This window comes from Protopterus annectens, chromosome 1.part1, assembly GCF_019279795.1.
Source record: "Protopterus annectens isolate FY-2018-M chromosome 1.part1, PAN1.0, whole genome shotgun sequence".
In the NCBI taxonomy this organism is placed as follows: domain Eukaryota; kingdom Metazoa; phylum Chordata; order Ceratodontiformes; family Protopteridae; genus Protopterus; species Protopterus annectens.
Window position 1 is genome coordinate 1,147,363,948 of NC_056726.1, and position 22,412 is coordinate 1,147,386,359.

Consider the following 22,412-nt stretch of genomic DNA (forward strand, 5'->3'; position numbering starts at 1 on the left):
CGTAAAACAAGAAGAAAACATTGCATATCCCATACTCGAACCCAGGACCACAGAGACTATTGCCCTACATATACACATGCTGTTGCAGGAATAGTTACATAACAAGTCTTTTATTGCTCCATTTCTCGTAGGCGCACTAAGCACTCCAATGGGCAAACGTTTAAAAAAAAAACTGACACTCCACCCATCATCACTCACTGTTGACATCCATTGGAAACAAAAACACTATGTAGTTGCCTACACAAAGTGAACATTCCTACAGGGTTACTGTTTTTGTGATTCATCAACTCTACTGATTTTTGGCCTCATTTGTATAATGGCCATGCTGACAGTCAGGTCTATATCATATGAACAAATGTTCATAATTTCGAATGCTATCACGGAGTTGGTATATATATATATATATATATATATATATATATATATATATATATATATATATATATATATATATGTAGCCGGGGGTGTGGGAGGCACAGCCCCCCACAATAACGAGTTTGAGGTCCGGCATTTTAATCTTTAGAGTGTTCGATATTATGAACATTTGTTCATATGATATAGACATTGACAGCCTGGAATCTACATGGTTAGCAGCCATGTAAGCAGGGCTACTGCATGGAAGCACATTGTTGTAAACACAAGACTGGGTATTACTTTGCCTACATATGCGATGCATAGCACATTATGCTTACAGTTCATTAAAATATGCTGTTTCATCAGCTTTAAACATTTTATCAGCTTGCATTATGTACAAGTTTATTCTTCTTTTGGGGGTGGGGGACCAAAGGTACATTTATGTCATGGCAGTTAAGATGGAATTTGTTTTGGGAGACTGATTTACTAGCATCTGCAGTGTGTATTTAGGCCATAATATGTGTGGTGTTACCTGTTAGGGTCAGATCTGCCAATATTTCAGGACTTTTACATTTCTTTGTTTCTGTGTAGACTCCTGTACTCGCAAATTTTCCACATACACTACCAACATGTACATGGAGTCTACATGGTGTCATTGTAGCTTGTTGGATTGCTCAGTCGTGTTGATTTGCTTCATTAGTATAAGTTGCTTCATTAGCATAAGTTTCAGCTATGTATGCTGAAATTTGCATTCCACGAAAGTTTCCATATTTGCATGAGTGCACATGATTAAGCGCCACTACATGGACTTTACTGAATCTAAAACTTCCTGTGCCTGAATACGCATAGCGCCATGATGTGCACATGATAAAAATTATCATGTAAGCTTTACTGGAGTCTCATCACATCTCTGTTATTAATATTGGCTTTACCTACCCTTTATTATATGATACCAAGCACCTACCATTTCCACTGAAAGTTTGCATAAACATTTATTCTAAATAATCTTAGAGATCTCCAGTTTATTTAACTTATGTCTATACCTTATATAGCAGGGACTGTGCATTTTATCATATTTTCACAGTAATCGAACATGTTCATGGAACATAACATGATTCCAAGACAGTGACTTGGTTATTACTCTGCTGTTCTGCATTTCACATCCCACCAAACATTCTAACTTGGCTGCTGTAAACCTTGCTGTTGTGTTGCAAACACTTCTTCTTCTTCTGAAACTGCTATCATAATTTGCAGGATCTTTTTAGATAGGTGTTGCAGGACTTTTGACATCTACCTGAGCTACCACCAACTTGAGCAGATAGATCTTTTGTTTAATGTCTCATCCAAAGGACAGCACACTCAGGAGTGCAGCACCCTCCCCCCATGCTGAAGTGCATTGTCAGCAACTGATCAACGTGGTGTGGTAATAGAACCCATAGCCTTCTGCATCAAAAGTGAGTGTACTACCTGTTGCACCAATAACATTGTAAGCAACTGATCTCCATAGGTACATAGGAGTTTACTAGTCTAGCAGCCCTAGAGCCTTTACAAGCCTAGCCATGTTAATCCCAAGTATTCCCATTTGTCCTTTTTGGGTCTTTTGAAGAACAGATTTATGAACAGAGCATGTCTGTGATCAACAGTGGCTACCCATGTCCATGAAGGACATGGGTGCCACCCCAAGTTCAAATTTGTGGTCTCTCATCCAATTATCTTGGTTGCGTTTGAATAGAGTCAGTGAGGAGCTTGTTTTACATGAATAGGAAGTTTATTACAGAGAAGAGGCGTCTCTCCAGCATGTTCTGCTAATGTCACAGGCAAGGTTGACATTCCTAGAGAGAGAGTTGTTCTTGTTACATTTAACTTGTGGATGTGCAGCATTTCCATTAAAGAAGGGTCAAAGATTCCCCTATAAGCAGACCTCCCAACCATCCCGAATTACTCGTTTTTTTCCGAGTTTTGGGGTCAAAATGAAGGGGTGCCACGATTCCCGAGTGGCACCCCTTCATTTCCGATTTTTTTTGCTTTCTTTTTTTTATGTTTTGAAATTTCGCGCTGTCGGAGCTGACGTCACCACATGCGCGATGACGTCAGCACCGTCAACGCTACCAGCCAGTCGGAATTGAGCTCAAGGAGCTCTCGTCATCATTTCCGGCTGGCTATGAGCAGGCGGGAAATGAAAATTAAACAGTAGCAGCAGTAATGCTGCCGAGAATGGACTTATTACTTTTTAAAACTACTGCATGCTGCGAATGGGTTGGCGACTGGACGGAGTTATTTTATTTTTCAATTTTTTTTCCAACGTGAATGGACTTTGGGCTGCAGGCTGAAAGAAAGAACCGGATGAAGCAGGTAAGGAAACAAAGTGTTTTGTGTGTGTGTGTGTGTGTGTGTGTGTGTGTGTGCGCGCGTGTCAAGAGGGCTAGCTAGTTCTTAAGAAAAGACACAGAGGATTTCTGGGCCGATGATTTCTGGACTATCTATTCTGTTTACAAGGTAAGGCTGCAAAGCTCAGTTTCTTTAGACATTTGTAAACCTAAGCAGCAGCAGAAGCGATGATTTCTTGTGTAGTAGTAGTATTGATTATATTCGCGCTGTTACTAGAGTTGGTAATGTTATTAAGAGAGCTGCCTGCCAAGTAAAGAAAGCCCTACACAATCTAAAAAACTGGATACCTTTTATGCCTACATAGATATGGAATTCAAATTAACAAACTGTGTTGTGATGGAAGACTGGTAAATCAAGTGTATGTCAGACTGAGGTAAAAGGGAAACATGCAAAGCATTTATCCCAAGGGAATGTGCACATTCAATAAACTACAAAAAATGTACTCATCTCTGCAAGAGCAGATCTGCTCTGCTGTCTTCTGCAGGCTGATGAAATAACATTACTCTGTAGTCTGTATTTTTACAGAAGTAGATATGAAGTTGTATTGTAAAACCTAAGATTTCATCACTGCCATTAGACAAGTACAAGTTTCAATAACTGCATGCAAAGCTAGTGAATATGATGAATTAGGCAGTGTTTTCCACAGCTGTTATCTAGATTTCTCTGAACATCAAGTGGTATCTGTATGGTGAAATAAAACATTTGAAGTATATTTTTGCAGCACAAGCTCTCCCATGATGAGACACTGTGACACAAAAAAAGAAGTTATGTACTCACGTGTGTGTGTGTCTGTGGGTGTGTGTTTAAGTCAGCTGTGCTACTAGTCCAGGGCAGGAATAGTTTTGCTACGAATTTAAGTCCGAGGCCAAAAGAACTGTGTAATTTTTGTATTTTATTTGTAATTTAATTAAGCTGCTGGAGTTGGTCCAATGTATGTGTTTTTTATCTGCTAGCCTGTGCTGCAAGTCCAGGAACCAGTACAGCGATAAAATAAAATCGGACTTTCATGCACACAGTTCTGGGCGGGAACTGTTTGTATGAAAGCCCGATTTTATTTTATCTGCTGTGCAAGTGTATCTTAACTGCTTTTGCTGTCTGACAGAATTTAGAGAACTTTTTGCTGAGAAAGTAAGAACTGTGTGCATTTTAATTTACAATTAATACACAACACACAGCTTGCTTAATCTGCTGCTGTCTGTTCAAACAAGCATATTATTTTACAATTTAATTAAGCTGTGTATATTATATGCTGGCTGCTGTTCAAGTCAGCTGTGCTGTTAGACCAAGAATATTTTGCTTGCGAAATTAAGGCGGAGCCGAATGAACTGTGTATTTTATTTGCAATTTAAGCAAGCTTCTGGGGCTGGGCCAATGGGTGTATTTTTTATCTGCTGTGATTCAAGTCCAAGAACTGTGTTTATGAAAGTGCATTCAATGGTTCAAGCGATTGGCCAATTGTATAGTATTGTAAAGAGATGAGTTTAATGCCCGATTTTTATCTGCATTTATTTTAAGCACGAAAGAACTATCTGCTGCTGGGCCAAAGTGTTGTGTACTTTACACCTTACATTTTAAGCAAGATCAGTCTGTTCAAGCCATTAGCCAATTCTTTGTAAGGTCCGCTCTGTTCAAGCCATTATTAGCCAATTGCAATTAAGCAGTCTGCAAGGTCTGTTCAAGCTGTGTTATCTGCATTTTATAAGGTCTGTTCATGGTCTGTCTGGAATGTTTGGCTCATACATACTTTTGGTCTGTTCCTCTTAAAATTATTATTTTCTGGCAAATCCAGTGAGAACTGAATTCACTAAATAATCATAGCCATTTAAGTTTGTCTTTCTGTCTGTCAGGAAATGCATGGTTGGTAACACAAAACATTTTATAGTAGCAACTTTTCTAAGATCATACAAGCAATGTTTGTGTCCCTGGTTTTGGGCTTTTGTACCCTTCCCAATAAATTTTGTCTATTTACAGATTTCTTATGCTGCATAGGTCTTCAGGGGGAGAGAAGTGTAATGCTGCTTATGGTGTGTTTGTGTTGTCAGTAGTATAACTGAATACTTGTTTTTGATATAGAAGGCTGTGGGTTCTACTCCCACAGCATGTAGATAGATTGCTGACACTGTATTCTGTTGTGCTTTGCAGCCTTGAAAATGTCCTCTTTGGCGGAGATACCTAGTAATTATATGTTATCAGTTTGCCATCCATTCCCCGTTGTAATATTACTAGCTTAGCATTTTTTTTATGCAACATATGCAATTTATATCTCAAGGGCAAAAGGCACTTTATTTGTAGATGAAACAAAGAAGAATTAAGCTGTTTGCTTGCAGCAAACCTCTTCATTAGTTATATATCTCCTTAATGTGGAATTAGGTGATTTGTCTTCTAAAATGCGCTGTAACAAGTGTGCTGCATTATACGAGGAATATAACTTAATACTGTCAGGAAGGTGTATCAAACATGTATGTTTTGTGTGCAAGGAGGCCTATGATTTAAAAACACCCCAAAGCTAGTCTTTATCCACCACACTGGCCAGATGCATTTTCTTTGAATGTGGGTATCAATGCTGTTTCAATGAATGTAAGTTTCGGCAGAGAAGCTAATGCCAAGTCTATTTTCATTGTGAGACTGTATTGCTTTGTTTAGCAGAGGTAATAGTGTTTATGCTATAAAATATAAAATAAAAATTTTAAATTAATCCAAATAAACATTGTAGAAGTAAAGCAGTATGCACATTATAGTGTTTATGGTAAATAGGGCAAAATAACCAGGTAATGAGACATTGGAATGGCTGCAGGGGGGCTCTGATGCCATATTTTAGTTCTGTTCAGTTTGTGTTTGTTTATCCCACAATTCCATTGGAGTGGGTGGGGTTACATAATTATGTATGCAAATTATATGTTAATCAGCGTACAGATTTGTACCTATTTTTCATGGTCCTTGTCCAGATTTTTGCTGTTTCCAGGTTGAGAGGTATGCCTATAAGCCAGGCACAAGTTGTCTCTCAGGAAACTATAAGATACAGAGTAAAAGTAACAGGGCTTTCAGCCTGTCCACGTAGATCATGACTTGGAGTCCCTGTATGTTCTTATTGAGAAACTTTGAGGACTCTCCAGCTGCTGCAAGTGCCTGGTGAAGTACATGCAAAATGATGCATTATACTCTATTAGTGGTCTGTTGAGGGTCAAGTACAGTGAAGTTATAGCATCCCTTGACCTGGATGCTATGCCCATGCTTATGAGGTACGCTACAAAGAAGGCTTTCCTTACCACTGTGGAAACTTGGTGGTCGAAGTTCAGATTGCTATCAACCAGTGTACCCAAGTCTTGCACCACTGAGTTGGAACTCAGGGGGGTGCTGTCAATAATGTAATTTGTAGAGAATTCCATTTTGCCAAAGGAAATACTAATGCATTTTTTTTCTTTTTTTAGACCATGGCTTTGGAACCAACAATGTGTTTGTGTTAGCTCTTCTTGTAATATGTGTTAGCTCTTCTTGTAATATGTTGACATCATTGGGAGACTCAATAACTTCTCCCAGTTTGCAATCATCAAAGAACTTGGTGATCCAGAGGCCATCTACTTTAGCATGGACTTCTGAGAAATAGATGCCAAACAGTAAGGGGTGCAGCACAGATCCCTGTGGTAGTCCACTGGTGACAGGTCTACTGGTGGAGGTGGAATCAGCAGTTTTGGCAGAGTGTGTTCTGTCAACTGGCTACATCTAGTACCATAAGAGTTAAACCCCAACTGTGAGAGCTTCTCAATGATGACAGAGTGGGGGATTGTGTAGAAAGCTTTGGTAAGGTCAGGATAGGCTGTGTGTACTGTCTTACCTTCATCCATGGCTTTGGTGATATTCTCAAAGAAGTCTGCCAGGTTTAATAAGCATGATATATACTCTTAACAAAGCCAACCTGGGCTGGATCCAGCATTTGGAGATCTCCTATGTCCTTGTTGATAAGGTCCATGATAATTCTTTCCATGGTCTTGCAGATGAGGCTGGTGAGACTTTTGAGTCTGTAGTTCCCAGGCTCAATTGATAGCCCACCTTTGTGCAGAGGATTACTGTTGCTGTTCTCCATTCTGTAGGAAAATAACCAGTTCTCAAGCTATGATTAAAAAGAATGCCAAGTGGGTCCGCTAGGTCTTGTTTTGGATTGTTTAGTAATAATTGGGGATATCATCTGATCCCATTTTGGCTGTGTTTTCGGCTTTGGCAATTGCAGAGTGCATCTCCATCCTACACTTTAGTGATTTGGAATATATGAAGCTTTTAGGTTAAAACATCATCTCCAAATCACATGTCATGGTTTAGTCTCAGGAATGTGTGCATCCTTATAGGTAAGAGTTGGAGTAAGCTATCTCAGCTGCCTAAGTAAAAATGTCTTGAGGGCTTGCTCATAAATAAAAGTAGAGGAAATTAAGATCAACTAGATTCATGCAGTGGAGACTGGCCAGGAGGTATTGTAACAGAGAGTGGTGGTGATGCAGGAGCCGAGTCATATGACAAAGCCCCTAGTTTACCATTTAGCTTATGTTCTCATTCTTATCTGTTATCATTAGCATTGGGTTGAGAATGAAAAATCAAATGGTGGATACAAAAAACAGCAATAACCTTCTTTTGTAGAGCTGGGTTGACTCTGAAAATCATTAAGAAGCTTTGCAGTCGAGAATGGTCTCTAATGGCAGCCAGTGTTACACCACATTGAAGGAAGCCAGTTGATGCAGCCTGAGCACTGCCTTAGATACCTCCTAGCTCTTCCCACTGGAGATTTATCAGACACAGTCTACTGGAAAGACACCTCAGGTCAGTCAAATCCCATGTTACCAGGAGTTATGTTTTGATTTTACTGTGAATTCTAGAGGCTCACGCAATAAATTAAAGATAATCTGGACTACCAAACTTATCATGTTACCAAGAGGAGTTTTGATTTTACTGTAAATCCTGGAGGCTCACACAATAAATTAAAGATAATCTGGACTACCAAACTATCCATTATTACCCTCACCAGGCTAAATTGCTTAGAAAATAGTTGCGTGGTTATCATCTTCCTTTACTTGTGCTACTCTGGGCTCCAAAGTGCCATATAATTGAGCAAATTAAGAAATAAAATGAAACAATGCTCCTAAATTATGCAAAATGTTTCGGGATGTGCTGCTATACAGGAGAGAAATCTGTTGTTTAGTAATACCATTGGGCATACAAAAATAGTAGTGCTATTTGTGAAACAGAGTGCAAAATTTAGGAGTGCAGAAGTTTTAACCTTATACTTTAAAGGAGTATTATCTGCATTAGTATGGGAAATTTTTGAAAATGCACTAAATAATGTAAAAAACTCTGTAATGTATAAATGAAAAAAATAATAGAATTTGAAAGAGGGGTGTGCACAAACATTAAAGGTTTTTCTATAAAGTTCATTTCCAAGCTTATTTATGCTTCAGGTTTATTTGCAATTTTCTGCTTGTATCGATGCATAAGTTTTGGCCCAGGTTAACGATCACCACCAGTACTTGTTAGCCAGCAGGGTTCTGGTGGAAACTGGGTTACTATTGGCTGAAGGAGAAGAGAGGGAAGGCATCAACAGAGACAGGAGGAGAGAATGGAAGGTTAGGTGTGGAAGTGAGGGTGAGAACTTTGAATGTTGGCAGTATAACTGGTAAAGGGTGAGAGCTAGCTGATATGATGGAGAGAAAAAATGAAGGTTGATATATTGTACGTGAAATAGGCGAGATGAAAGGAGAGTCAGGCCAGGTGTATTGGAGGCAGGTTCACCATGGTGTTGATGTGATGAGAAATTGGGTAGGGGTTATCCTGAAGGAGCAGTATGTCAAGAGTGTTTTGGAGGTGAAAAGATTGTCAGACAGAGTGATGTTTATGAAGCTCAAAATTAACAGTGTGATGATGAATGTCGTTATTGCATATGCTACACAGTTGGGTATGCGATTGATGAGAAAGAAAAATTTTGGAGCAAGTTGGATAAAGTGGTGGCAAGTGTACCCAAGGGTGAGAGAGTGGTGATTGGAGTGGATTTTAATGAGTATGTTAGTGAAGGGAATAGAGGGGATGAGGAAGTGATGAGTAGGTATGTGCATTATGGAGAGGAATGCAGAAGGTCAGATGGTTGTGGGTTTTGTGAAAAGGATGGATGATGTACAAGACAGGAGGAAGATGCACTCAGAGGAATTATATCCTATGCAGGAGGACCAGTCTGAAGGAGATTGTAGACTGCAAAGTGTTACAGAGGAAAGCATAGTTAGGCAGTATAAGATGGTGGTCTGTAGGATGATGCTGGCAATCAAGAAGAAGAGGAGAAGACTGCAGGCAGTGCCAAGGATCAAATGGTCGAAGTTGAAGAAGGATGACTGTAAGGTGGTGTTCAGAGAAGAGTTAAGACAGGCATTTGGTGGGAGTGAAGAGTTACCAGTTAGCTGGGCAGCCACAGCAAAGGTGGTAAAGGACACAGCTAGAAAGGTGCTTGCTGTGACATCTGGACAGATTAAGGAGGATGAGGTGACTTGGTGGTGGAATGAGGACATATAGGAGAGTATACAGAGGAAGAGGTTGGTGAAGAAGAAGTGGGATTGTCAGAGAGATGAAGAAAGTAGACAGCAGTACAAGGAGATGAGGTGTATGGTGACGAGAGAGGTGATGAAGGCAAGGATAAGGCATATTGTGAGTTTTATGAAAGGTTGGACACAATGGAAGGAGAAAAGGCCCAATACCAATTGACTAGACAGAGGGACCAAGATGGGAAAGATGTGCTTCTGTTTGGGTCTAAATTACCAAAGTGAAAAAACATATTCCCGAATACCTAAATGTCGACACCTATACCGTGAACTGCAAAAATCCCGAACGCCCTAAACCTTGAAAAAAAATAACGAACGATCATAGTTGGCCAACCCGACTACCCGCTACATACTAGCTACCCAAAGAAAATAAATAAACCACACACATACACTAACCAAATCCTACTTCTAACCTAAGGTATAGCACCAAAACCCTACCTCTAACCCTACACTAAACCCCACATACACAACTAACTATGCACTATCCTTAACCCCTCCCTACCCTAAGGTCTGTAACTACCGCACACGTCCCCTACAGACATACACCCAAACAAAATAAATAATCCACATGCATACATTTAACAAAACCCTACCTCCAACACTACATTAAACCCCACATACACAACTATCTATGTACTATCCTTAACCCCTCCCTAAACTTAAGGTCTGTAACTACCACACACTTCCCCTACAGACATACATCCAAACAAAATAAACAATACACATACAAACACTTAAAATAACCCTAGTTCTAACACTACACTAAACCTTACATACATTACCTATCTATACACTTACCTTAACCCAAATCCTATCACTAAAATCCTATCTATCGCACACTTACCTTATGGAGCTATACCGCAGGCATGCCAACCAAAACAAATCAACATTTCGGAATTTGCGGTTTTGTATGTTCGGGATTTCCATACTTAGCACAATATGTGTCAACATCTTCATATTCGCTCATACGTTTTTTCGCATTCATAATATAGATCCCATCTGTTTAGTGTGTTAAAGTATAACAAGGGAAATGTATTCAGAAGTGAGGAGAGTGCATTGAGCAGATGGAAAGAGTCCTTTGAGGGGCTGATGAATGAAGAGAATGAGAGAGAGAGAGAGAGAGAGAGAGAGAGAGAGAGTGACAGAAGGTTGGATGATGTGGGGATAGCAAATCAGGAAATGCAATGGATTAGCAAGGAAAAAGTAATGACAGCTATGAAGAGGACAAAGAATGGAAAGGCTGTTGGTCAGATGATGTGGCTGTGGAAGCATGGAGGTGTGTAGGAGAGATGGCAGTGGAGTTTTTAACTAGATAATTTAATAAAACCTTGGAAAGTGAAAGGATGCCTGAGGAATGGAGAAGTGTATTGGTATTTTAAGAATAAGGGTGATGTGCTGAGCTGTAGTAACTACAGAGGGATAAAACTGATCAGACACGGCATGAAATTATGGGAAAGAGCTAGGTTAAGAAAGGAGGTGATGATTAGTGAACAACAGTATGATTTCAAGTTGGGAAAGAGCACTACAAATGTGATGTTTGCTCTGAGGACGTTGCTGGACAAGTATAGAGAAGGTCAGAAGGAGTTGCATTGTGTCTTTGAGGACTTAGAGAAAACATAGAGCAGGGTAACTATAGAGGAGTTGTGATATTGTATTAAGAAGTCAAGAGTGGCATAGAAGTATGTAAGAGTTCTACAGAATATGTGCAAGGGTAGTGTGACAGTGGTGAGGTCTGTGGTAGGAATGACAGATGCATTCGAGGTGGAGGTGGGATTACATCAAGGATCAGCTCTGAGCTTTTTCTTATTTGCAATGGTGATGGAAGAGTTGACAGATGAGATAAGAAAAGAGGCCCAGTGGACCATGATGCTTGTGGATGATATTGTGATCTGTAGTGAGAGTAGGAAACAGGTTAAGGAGACCATGCAGAGGTGAAGATACATTCTAGAGAGGAGAGGAAGGAAGGTCAGCAGGACTAAGACAGAATATGTGTGTCTGAATCAGAGGGAGGACAGAGGAATGGTGAGGATGCAGGGAGTACAGTTGGTGTAAGTAGATGTGTTTAATTACTTAGGATCAACAGTTCAGAGTAATGGTGAGGGTGGAAGAGAGGTGAAGAAGAGAGTGCAAGCAAGGAGGAATGGGTGGAGAAGAGTGTCAGCAGTGATTTGTGATTGTCGGGTGTAAGGTGAAAGGGAAGGTCTACTAGATGGTAGTGAGACCACATGGGTGCCGGAACCATAGAGCCAGGGGGAGGGGGATCCCCCCCCCACTTTTACAGCTGCAAGACCTGTCAGGAAAAATGAATGAAGTGGAGTTTTCACACTAACGTGGATTCACGTGCGGAAGTTAAACTAACTAAACTAGCTGTTCTTGTTCTCTTATTGCTCTGTGTTACAGGAGTTATGCTGCCTCTGTTCCATTGCTGCTGCCAGAGCCAGAGTCATGCCAGTAAGGAGAGTTTTGTTCTTTTATTTGCAGGAGTTATGCTGCTCCTGTGTGCGTGTGTGTGTGTGTGTGTGTGTGTGTGTGTGTGTGTGTGTGTGTGTGTGTGTGTGTGTGTATGTGTGTGTGTGTGTGTGTGTGTGTGTGTGTGTTTGTCTGTAAAATGCCCCATTTATGTATACCTGGTGGTTAGTGTTACTCAGGCTCAAGCAAGAGCCTGAATTCTCTACCCATACCACCACTTGTGATTCAGGGAGGTGAGCCCATAGCTTCCACTGGCCAGATATTCACAGAATATTTGGCTCATACTTTTGGTCTGTTCTTCTTAAAATTTGTATTTTTCTGGCAAATCAGTTAGAACTGAATTCACTAAATAATGATAGCTCTTTAAGTTTCAGTCTTCCTATCTTTCAGGAAACCAGGAAACACATGACAACACAAAATACTTTATTTTAGTAACTTTCTAAGGTTATAGAAGCAATATTTAAAATATGTCTCTGGGTTTGGGCCTTTGCCCCCCCAAATAAATTTTGGCATTTTCCAGATTTCTTGTGCTGTGAAGTTGAGAGATTTAGTTGATCTTCAAGTGGATTTTATAAGGAGCTGGGAGCTTCAGGGGAAGAGACGTTTAATGCTACTTATGGTAAGTTGTTTGCATTGTTAGTAGCACAACAGGTAGTATACTTGCTTTTGATGCAGAAGGCTGTGGGTTCTACTCCCACGGTATACAGATGGATTGCTGATACTGTACTGTGTTGTACTATAATGGGAGTGGATGCTGCAGTCCTATGACTGTCCTCCTTTGGAGTAGTTACCTAGTAACTATGAACCCATTATGAATTTGCCATCCACCCCCCATTGCAAAATTACTAGCTTATCATTTTTTAATGTAGCATAGATAATTTATTCTTCAAGGGCAACAGGTACTTTATTTGTAGATGAAACAATGAAATACAAAATTGTTTGCTAGCAGCAACCTCTTCATTAGTTAGATCCCTTTAAAGTGGAATTTTTTAGATGACTTACTTCTGCAGAGATTTTGCATATTTACTAATATTGATGGATTATAATGACAGAAATCTGAGTGGCCTTTTATGGTTGAAATTTTCTGAAATGGGTAGTTTTGTCATTATTGGTTCATACATTTTTTTCATTGCTTACTAGAAGACTGTTCCAAACTACAAATTTAAAACACAATTCTAACAAATGGTGCTTATATAAATTAATACAATCAGATAAATACAATCAGGAAGGTGAATCAAACAATGTATACATATATGCAGTGGCAGCTGGTGACTTCAAATTAAAGGGGGGCTGCAGGACACAGCTGAATGGGTGGGGCCAATGGGAATGGGTGGGGCCAACTAGAAAGGGGTGGGGATATGCTCAAACCCACAACAACTGGAACTTAAATTAAATATGCTGCCATGGGTGCCAAACCATCATTACGAGAGTCCAACCAAGACAAAATGAAGTGTAGAAGAAAAAAATATTTCAATACATTGGCTACATGACAACTTACTTAATATCTAGATGGAAACACAAAGGTTGTAATGCATGAACAAATAAATTACTTTTTAAATACATTACTGGAATGCCAGTCAAAATCAAGTATAAAAAAAACAAGCGTCCCTCAACTCAAGACACTTCTCCTTGCACTGCAGTTCTAATTATAATTTATGTTCAGCTTTATAAAATTACCAAGTAATATGCTGAAAGTAGCAATCTCTGTGATACCCCCACTTGTAAAAATGTTTCTTATCCAAAAAAGACCTGCTGCATGACAACAACTATCTACTTGTTTCATGGGGAAGACATGATCAAAGTAAAATATGAACAGCAAACAAGAAACAAGCTCAATATAAATTGCTTAAAGGATTACTGCACAAGTTATGGACTACACATGATAGATTGGCATTCTGTTTAGTTTATGAGTAAAGCCTGCAAAGATGACTGCAAGTCTCCAACAAATGTAATGAGCTTCTGAAAATACTGTAATCCTGTCCCTTATTAAAAATACTGTCATATGCATTTCAATACCTAAGGCTTATACATTATCTAGTAATGTAAATATTCTCTGCATGGCAACAATGAAAAGGTTTTCAGTGTTGATAATTCTTTAACAGTATGCTTATTAAAGCTTACTTGCATCTTACAATCCCCGAAAAGCTTACCTGATGGTCATTAAAGCATTGCTACTTAGAGCAACAGGGCACTGCGACAGCATGCATTTTCTGAATAATAAGAAGCATAAATCAACAGTATAAAAATATGACAGAAAAACAGAACATTCTGCAAAATCAAGTACAGGTGAAAAGCCACGGTCATACTTGTGGTCTACCTTGAATGGGGGAATGCTCTGCACACTTAACTGCATAACTGCTCCTTGCCTTTCTTGGACACATCCAGAGCTACTACAATAGGGAGTGGGGTACAACAAGTATGTCACAATTTGAAATGTCTCTGGCTGACGGTGATGGCTCTGACACTCATACCTCTCAACCTCAGAGCAAGAAATCTGGACAAAGCCATACGTAGAAGTGGGACACAGGCCCAAAAATAAGGACTTTTTTAAAATATTACTCTTATAAACTTAGAAAGATAATAGAATAGTAGTAGGTCTTACATTAGTATGAATTTTCTGAATGGTATGAAATCTGAAACTCAAATGTTTGCCATTATTTTCTAACTTCAATCTTTAATGATTTGACACTACTTTTTCCAGAACACCACAGTTTTATGAAAAAACAGACTAAAAATGTGATGCAAAAATATAAAGTTGCCACACTTTACAGATGGGAACATGTCAAAGAAGGGACACCTTTTTAATATTAGTACTGTTAACTTGAGCAGCTGACAAAATAAGAGCATTTACATGCATTTCTGAAATAAAAACAAACTATAACTCTGATCATTACAGTTATTTATAATTGTAAACCCTCCACGTTTTCTTCCAAAATTGACATTTTGTGGAGGGATTATTAGGGAGAGAGCAACATTTTGAGCCCAAATTGGGGACGGTTGAGAGATTAGGATATTCCTAATTCTATAAAGTGATTTATTTGCACATACCTCTCAACTTCTTAATGCAGGAAATCTGGCCAGACCAAATATATTGGGGGAACATACGAACAGTTCTAAAAATTGCTCTTGTATAAACTTAAGGCAGTTGATAGAATAACAGGTCTTGCTTTAGCATGCATTTTTCTGAAGGTTATGACATCTGAAATTCAATGTCTGTCATTATTTAGTGACTTCATTCCTAAATGATTTGCCAGAAAAACACAAATTTTATGAGGAAGAAACCAAAAACAAGAAGCAAAAATGTATTCATGCTGCAAAAATCTGGACAGTTGAGAGGTATAGTTCAGCTGGGGCTGTCTGAGTTTGCTGCCCTTCCCCCTCACAAACTCATGGTCGAATGGAGCCTCCCCCCTGCAGCCATTCCAATGTCCCATTCCTTGGTTTTTTCGCCCCATTTACCATAAACACTGTAATGTGCATACTGTTTTACTTCTGCGATGATTTGGATTTCATTTGAAAGTTTTATTTTGCATTTTACAGCACAAACCCTAATAACAAACGCAGTCGCACAATGAAAATACCCTTCGCATTAAAACTTCTCTGCCCTTGAAACTCACATTCATTGAAACAGCATTGAAACCCACATTCAAAGAAAATACATTTTGCCAGTGGCAGATAAAGATTAACTTTGAGCTGTTTTCAAATCATAGGCCCCTTGAACACAAAACATACACATGCTCTTTGGGGTCTATAGGACGCTATCAAATAGATTAAATAGCGAATGCTATTTAATCAATCTGATACTGTCGAAATGGCAAAATAGCGAAGTCAGGGAACATCAAATTTTTTCCCAGGGAAATAATTTGGTGGGCCGTCTTCAGGACTTTGCCATTTCCTCCTCTATGGTGCGATCTCAGAGTTGGTATATTTAAGTAGGGGGGTGTGGGGGCAAAAATTCACTGTTCCGTTCGATATTTTGTTTTTTTGATATTATCTGTACGATGAAATAGCATTTGCTATTTACATCGTATGATAATATGATACAGACACACTCTTTGATACAGCTTCCTGACTGTATTAAATTATATTCCTTGTACATTACAGTACAGTTGTTAGACGGCATTTTAAATTTGTTTTGAACATTTTTCCAGTAAATAATGAAACAAAATGCATGCACCAATAATGACAAAACTGCCCAGTTCAGAACATTTCCATCATAAAAGTCTACTCAAACTTATACAGTCCACCAGTATCAGTAAATATGCACAATCTCTGGAGAAGTAAAACCATCTAAATAATTCCATATTAAAGAAATTTGTAACATAATGAAGAGGTTGCTGCTAGCAAATAACTTTATATGTCATTGTTTCATCTACAAATAAAGTGTCTGTTGCCCTTGAGGAATACATTGCCTGTGTTGCATTAAAAAAATGATAAGCTAGTAATATTGCAATAGGGAATGGATGGCAAACATAATAGGTTCATAGTTACTAGGTATCTTTGCCAAAAAGGATTGCAGCATCCACCCCCTTCTCAAGGCAGTACAGTATCAGCAATGCATCTACTTATTGTGGGAGTAGAACTGAACCCACACCATTCTGCATCAAAAGCAAGTACACTGCCTGTTGTTCTAATAACAATGCAAGTAGTCTCAGCATAAGCAGCACTAAACTTTTGTTCCCCTGCAGCTCTCAGCTCCTTGTAAAATCTACTCGGCACTCAGCTGCATCTCTGAACTTTGCAGCACAAGAAATCTGGAAAAAGACAACATTTATTGGGGGGGCAAAAGCCCAAAAATCAGGGACACATTTTAAACATTGCTTGTATAATGTTGGAAAGTTGCTAGAACAAAATGCTGTGTTACTACCATACATTTCACTGCCAAGTCTTGAACCCAGGGGACCCTGTGCAAAACATGCAGAGCAACATACCACTATGCCAAATCAGCTGTTTTGAGAAAGAGAGGAAGACTGAAACTTAAATGGCTACCATTTAGTGAATTCAGTTCTCACCATTGCTCTCAATCTCATAGCAAAAAAACGCGTGGACAAAGCCAGTAATGGGGGAATACAGCCCCCAAACATATCCAGTGAATTCAGTTCTCACCATAGCTCTCAACCTTAGCACAAAAAACCTGGACAAGGCCAATAATGGGGGAATACAGTCCCAAAAATAGGGACACATTTCAAATATCCATGTTATAAACTCAGAAAATTGCTGGAATAAAAGGTTTTGTGTTACCATGCACTTTCTGAAGAATATGAAGTCTAAAATTCAAATGCCTGTTATTTTTATTTAACATGTGTTAACCAGGAAAGTCTGACTTGGAACAAAAGCCAATTTTCAGCAGAGCACGGACAAACATGTCTTTGTAAGATGGGAGGACATACAGACTCCACACAGAAGGCACCACAGCCAAGAATCAAACCAGAGAACCTGCAGGTGTTAGGCAACAATGCTACCAGTGCACCACTGCACTGCTGACTTACTTGGCAAGTTAAAACAAACATACAGAAACCACAGATTTTATGAGGAACAGAACAAATATGAGGAAAAATCTGCAAACCTTTTACAAATGGTGGTGGGTAGGGAAATCAGGCCCTTGCCACCTGCACCCAAGGTGCAGTGTTCAAGCCTGAGTATTCTCTACCCACCACTATATAGCAAATGGGGCATTATTTACACACACACACACACACACACACACACACACACACTTCCTTCTCCATAGCCTACCCACAGTCCTGAATTAAATAATACACACACACCTGATGTCCTTCTCCATAGCGCGTCCTGATTCCTGAATTAAATAATCTGCAGCAGCCCTGGATCCACACACCTTAGTCTGGTTGCAGCAGCAGTCCTAAATCAACAGCTGCTTTCCTTCTCCTTAGCCCATGAAAGCTAATGGTGGGTTTTCTGGCTCGACATGAGTAGGCTGCAGGCGATGCAGTCCTGTGTCTTTACATTCTGCATGGCTGTCACTGCACAGACTTCTGGGCTGCAGGGGCAGAGATGCCTTTCTCCCCTATCCGGACTGCCTAACACAGCAGTCTGGAGTTCTGTGAGTACCAGGAACTCCAAGCACACATGTGTGGAGTTCTGGGACTCGTGTTTCTTTCTTTCTTTTTTTTTTTTTTCAGTTTTTTTATTTCTTTTCTTCTTTCCTTCTACAGCTGAGGGGCTTCAGTCCTGCAGTCCTATAGCATAAGCTGTCATTGCATATATGCTTGCTCATAGGATGCAAGAATTGGCATATGCATCTCAAAAGTAAAAAGAAGTACCAAAGGGCTTTAGCTGATGAAGTTTGAGATGACTGCAAGCTAGGAGCAGTTATTGAATCCCCAAATGACTTAACCGTCATGCAGGAAGGTTTTTCCTAAACAATGACTGGTGCCAGAATCATGAATTGAAGCTAAACGCAAAGAAATGCATTATTGTATCCTTTGGGAAGTCATCTACTCCAGGGAACTGCCAAACTGACAATACCCCCTGAAAACTGACCCAGTTGTTTGGCATTTGGGAACTTGTGTGTACAGTGACCTAACTTTTGACCAACATGTGCCCAGAGTCATAAGAAAGTCTTTCTATATTCATAGGTTCAAAGGTAGGTACTAGGCTATCTGCCCAAGAGCATTTATAAGCCTAGCCAGAGTGTGTCGGCTTTCACCGCCCCATTGATTAATTAACTGATCCTCTGTCAAGCAGAGCCAATGAAGTGATCCCAGGCGTGTATTTTCTGTTAGCCATCCACTTGTCAAGGTTTATCTTGAAGAGTGTTAGTGAGGGGTTTTGCCTGATGTAATTTGGAACTTTGTTCCAAAGCATGGGGAGTCTCTGTGACAGGGATCTATCCCTCCACCATGTTCTATTTATTGTTGTGGTGAGCTTTAGCTCACGAGAGCGCGTGTCTTGCAGTGACTTGGATTTCTTTAAGTGGAGCATGTCCATCAATTCTGAGTTGGACATGGCTTTGTAAGTCAGACAGAGATCACCTCTGAGTAAGTGATATGCCACAGAGTACAGCTGGAGTTTTTTCAGTCAGGCTGCATAGGACATATGTTTGAGGTGAGTAATCCACTTGGCGAGGTACTTTTGTGGTCTTTCCAGCTGTTGGAAGTGTCTTGTGAGGTGCATCCCAAATGGGGCATTGTACTCTACGATGGGTATAATTAGTGACGAGTAGATGGGCACTATAACCTCTTTATTTATAGATGTGAACCCTTTAGTAATTAGATGGGCCACATAGAAGGATTTCCTAACTACTTTGGCAATAGGATTGTCAATGGAGAGATTACTATCTACCTGGGTCCCCAGATCTCTTATTACCTCTTCTGTATTAAAGGGGTTGCCACCTATGTGGTAATTCGTGGGCGTTTTGTTTTTCCCAAATGGGATGACTATGCATTTTTTGGCATTTAGCTTGAGGCCATGACTTTGACACCAGGTGTCCATCTCAGTAAGGTCCTTTTGGAGGATGTCCATGTCAGCCAGAGAGTCAACTATGGCTCCCAGTTTGCAGTCATCAGCGAACTTGGTTAGCCATAGTCCTCCAGTGTTTGCCTGTACTTCTGAGAAGTGTATGCTGAACAGTAGGGGTCCCAGGACCGAGCCTTGCGGGACACCACTTGTGACCAGTTTAAAGTCGGACCTGGAGCCCGCTATTCTTACCATGTGAGTTCTGTCTGTAAGCCAGTTGGCAACCTATCTCGTGATGTAGGGGTTTATGTTCAGGCTGGTGAGTTTTTCTGTTATACCCGAGTGGGGAATGGTGTTGAAAGCCTTGGTGAGGTCAAGGTAGGCTGTTTGAACCACCTTTCCCTCATCTATGGCCTCGGTGACTGTCTCGAAGAAGTCAACCAGATTTAGTAGGCATGATCTGCCCTTAACAAAGCAGAACTGGGTCGGGTCAAGTGTTTGGAGGTTCCCAATGTCTTTGGTAATGAGTTCCATGATGATGCGCTCCATTGCCTTGCAGACTAGGCTAGTCAGGCTTATGAGGCGATAGTTACCAGGGTCAGTTGTGGCCCCTCCTTTGTGGAGAGGAATAACCATTGCTGTACATCATTCTATGGGCATGTAGCCTGTGGAGAGGCTGAGGTTGAACAGCGTGTTTAGGTGGGGGGTTAGTTTGTTCTGTAGTTCATGCAAGACGCAGCCTGGGATACCATCTGGTCCCGTTGACGCTGTGTTTTTGGCTTTTGAAAGGGCAGTTTTCACATGTGCATCTGTGATTTTTGGGATACAACACTTTTCTGGTATTGTTGTGGGCCCTTTTGGAGGTGAGAGGGGGATGAAGTTTGCACTGAATCTATCTGCCAGGATGCTGGCAATATCAGAAGGTTCAGTATATTTTGTGCTATTTTGCACTAGTTCAGTGCATATCTACAAGTTGCTACTTCGATTCCTAACATAGCTAAAGAAGGCTTTGTGGTTATCTTTTAATCCTTGGCTATTTTTCTTTCGAAGATAGTTTTGGATGATTTCATGAGGGACCTTAGTTTCTTACTGATACTGATCAGGGATGTCTTTCCTTCTTGGAATTTGCTTTTTTTCTGAACTAGTTTCCTCTTTCTATTGTATAGCCTGATTATTACAGGGGTCCACCAAACTGGTTTCCTTCTCTTAGAGGAGTGAATATTGGTTTTGCTAGGGAAAGCATGATCCATGCATCCTTGTAGGTGCTCATAGAGTGCATTTGTAAAGGTTTATGCATCTTGGGCAGCATTATCCTTTACCGTGGGGGCTGTGAAACTTACCACCTCTGTCTTAAGTAAGGTGAAGTTTGCTTTAGAAAAGTTTTTTACTGTGGTTTCCTTAGTTGGGGGTGGTGGTGGGGAGTGGACATCCAGAGTGATTAGTTAATTGTCTGATCTAACCAATGATGGATTGACCTCCGGTGTGGAACACCTGTCGCCCATGTTGGTGATGACCAGGTCCAATATGTTTTCACCTCTGGTAGGGGAGTTTACCAGCTGATCCAGGGCATTTGAGTTGATGAATTCCAGGAAGCACTGGGCCTGGGAATTTGTACTCGAGTAGTTTTCCCAGAGAATGGTAGGGTAATTGAAATCACCCAATATCAGGGGGTTCGGTAGGACCTTCATGTTTTCCAGTGTCTCCAGAAAGGTGGAGTGGTGGTCCTGAGTCATGGAGGGTGATCTGTAGCAGGCCACAATTTGCATTGCAGATTTGCCCAATGTTAGTTGTACATGGATGATCTCAGAAGTATCATGCTGTGCCACTAACCTGGAGGTGTAGGTATCCTTGATGAATATGGATACACCCCCTCCTTTTATGTTTCGGTCCGTGTTCTGTGGCCGAAACGTATGGTATAAGTTGTACCCTGCTAGTGCTGGGGTGCTTTCTGGAGCCTTCAACCAGGTTTCAGTTACTGCACAGATGTCAACGTTCTCCATACTGAGGAATGCTTTGAGCGTGTGCATTTTGAGATTTAAACACCTGGCATTGAGTAGAATAACCCTCAGTTTTTTGTTAATTGTGCTATTTACAGAGGTGGGTTTGACTTTTGAGCCTTGCCTAAAAAAGGCACTATGGGGGTAGCAAGAGCCTTGGCCAGTATTCGAAAGCCTAGGGGTGACAGGTGCAAGCTGTCTCTTGAGAAGCAATGTGGCTTGTCGAACATGTCGTCCCAGGTGGACAGACACTGGATCCCCTTTGAATGACACCAGAAGCTTAGCCAATTGTTGAAATTGATAATTTTTTTCTTTTATACTGAGGTATCATTCTTGGTGAGAGCAGGATGCTACTCAGGGTCAGGGTCATACCAGCCTGGGCTGCATGATTAGAGAGCTCTTCCATGTCTCTTTTCATGCAGTCCAGGGAGGTACATCTCAGGTCATTCACACCAACATGAACAATGACAGAGTCATATTTGTATTTGTTTTGGAGTGACCTGAGTGCTTGTGTTATGTGGTGGATTCTGGCTCCCAACAAGCAGTTAACAGTAACCTTCTGCTTGCATAGCTTATAAACAAATTAATTGTGACTAGATCTAGAGGTGTTATTGTCCCTGTTTAAAAAGCCCTCATTAGGTCAATTATTTTGTATAATACCCACTTTGGCATGTACCTGTCCACACCTATGCAACAATTGGAATACGCACAGTGATATCTTACTAAAAGGATATAAGTCCTAAACAATAGGTCTTGCATGAACCACCTCAAAGATTTATCACTATACTCAGTATCCTAAAGAGTTCTTAGAGGTACCGTGTCTGGCATAAAAGGTATCCTCCAACCTAATACAGATGGACCTACTGAACATGAGCAAGTCAAATGGCATCAGAAATACTTTGTCCAGGTATCTAAACTGAATGTTGTGGAGAGAAGGATATATATCCAGAACAGACTATCCATTCAAGTAAAACAAAGCTCATCCCTGTCCATATTCAAATGTAATTTGGATATAAGGATGGGTAAAAGAAAATATACTCCAGGATTGCCCCTCATGCCACTAATGCATAGAGGTAGTTCCTAAACGCTGCATCCCTTACATGGGTCCCTTCAAATTATCTATAGTGTGATCACATTTATTCTTACTAGGGCTAATATATAAGTATCAACCATGGGATAGTTAAGACCAATCAGGAAATGTTAATTTAAGCACCAAAAA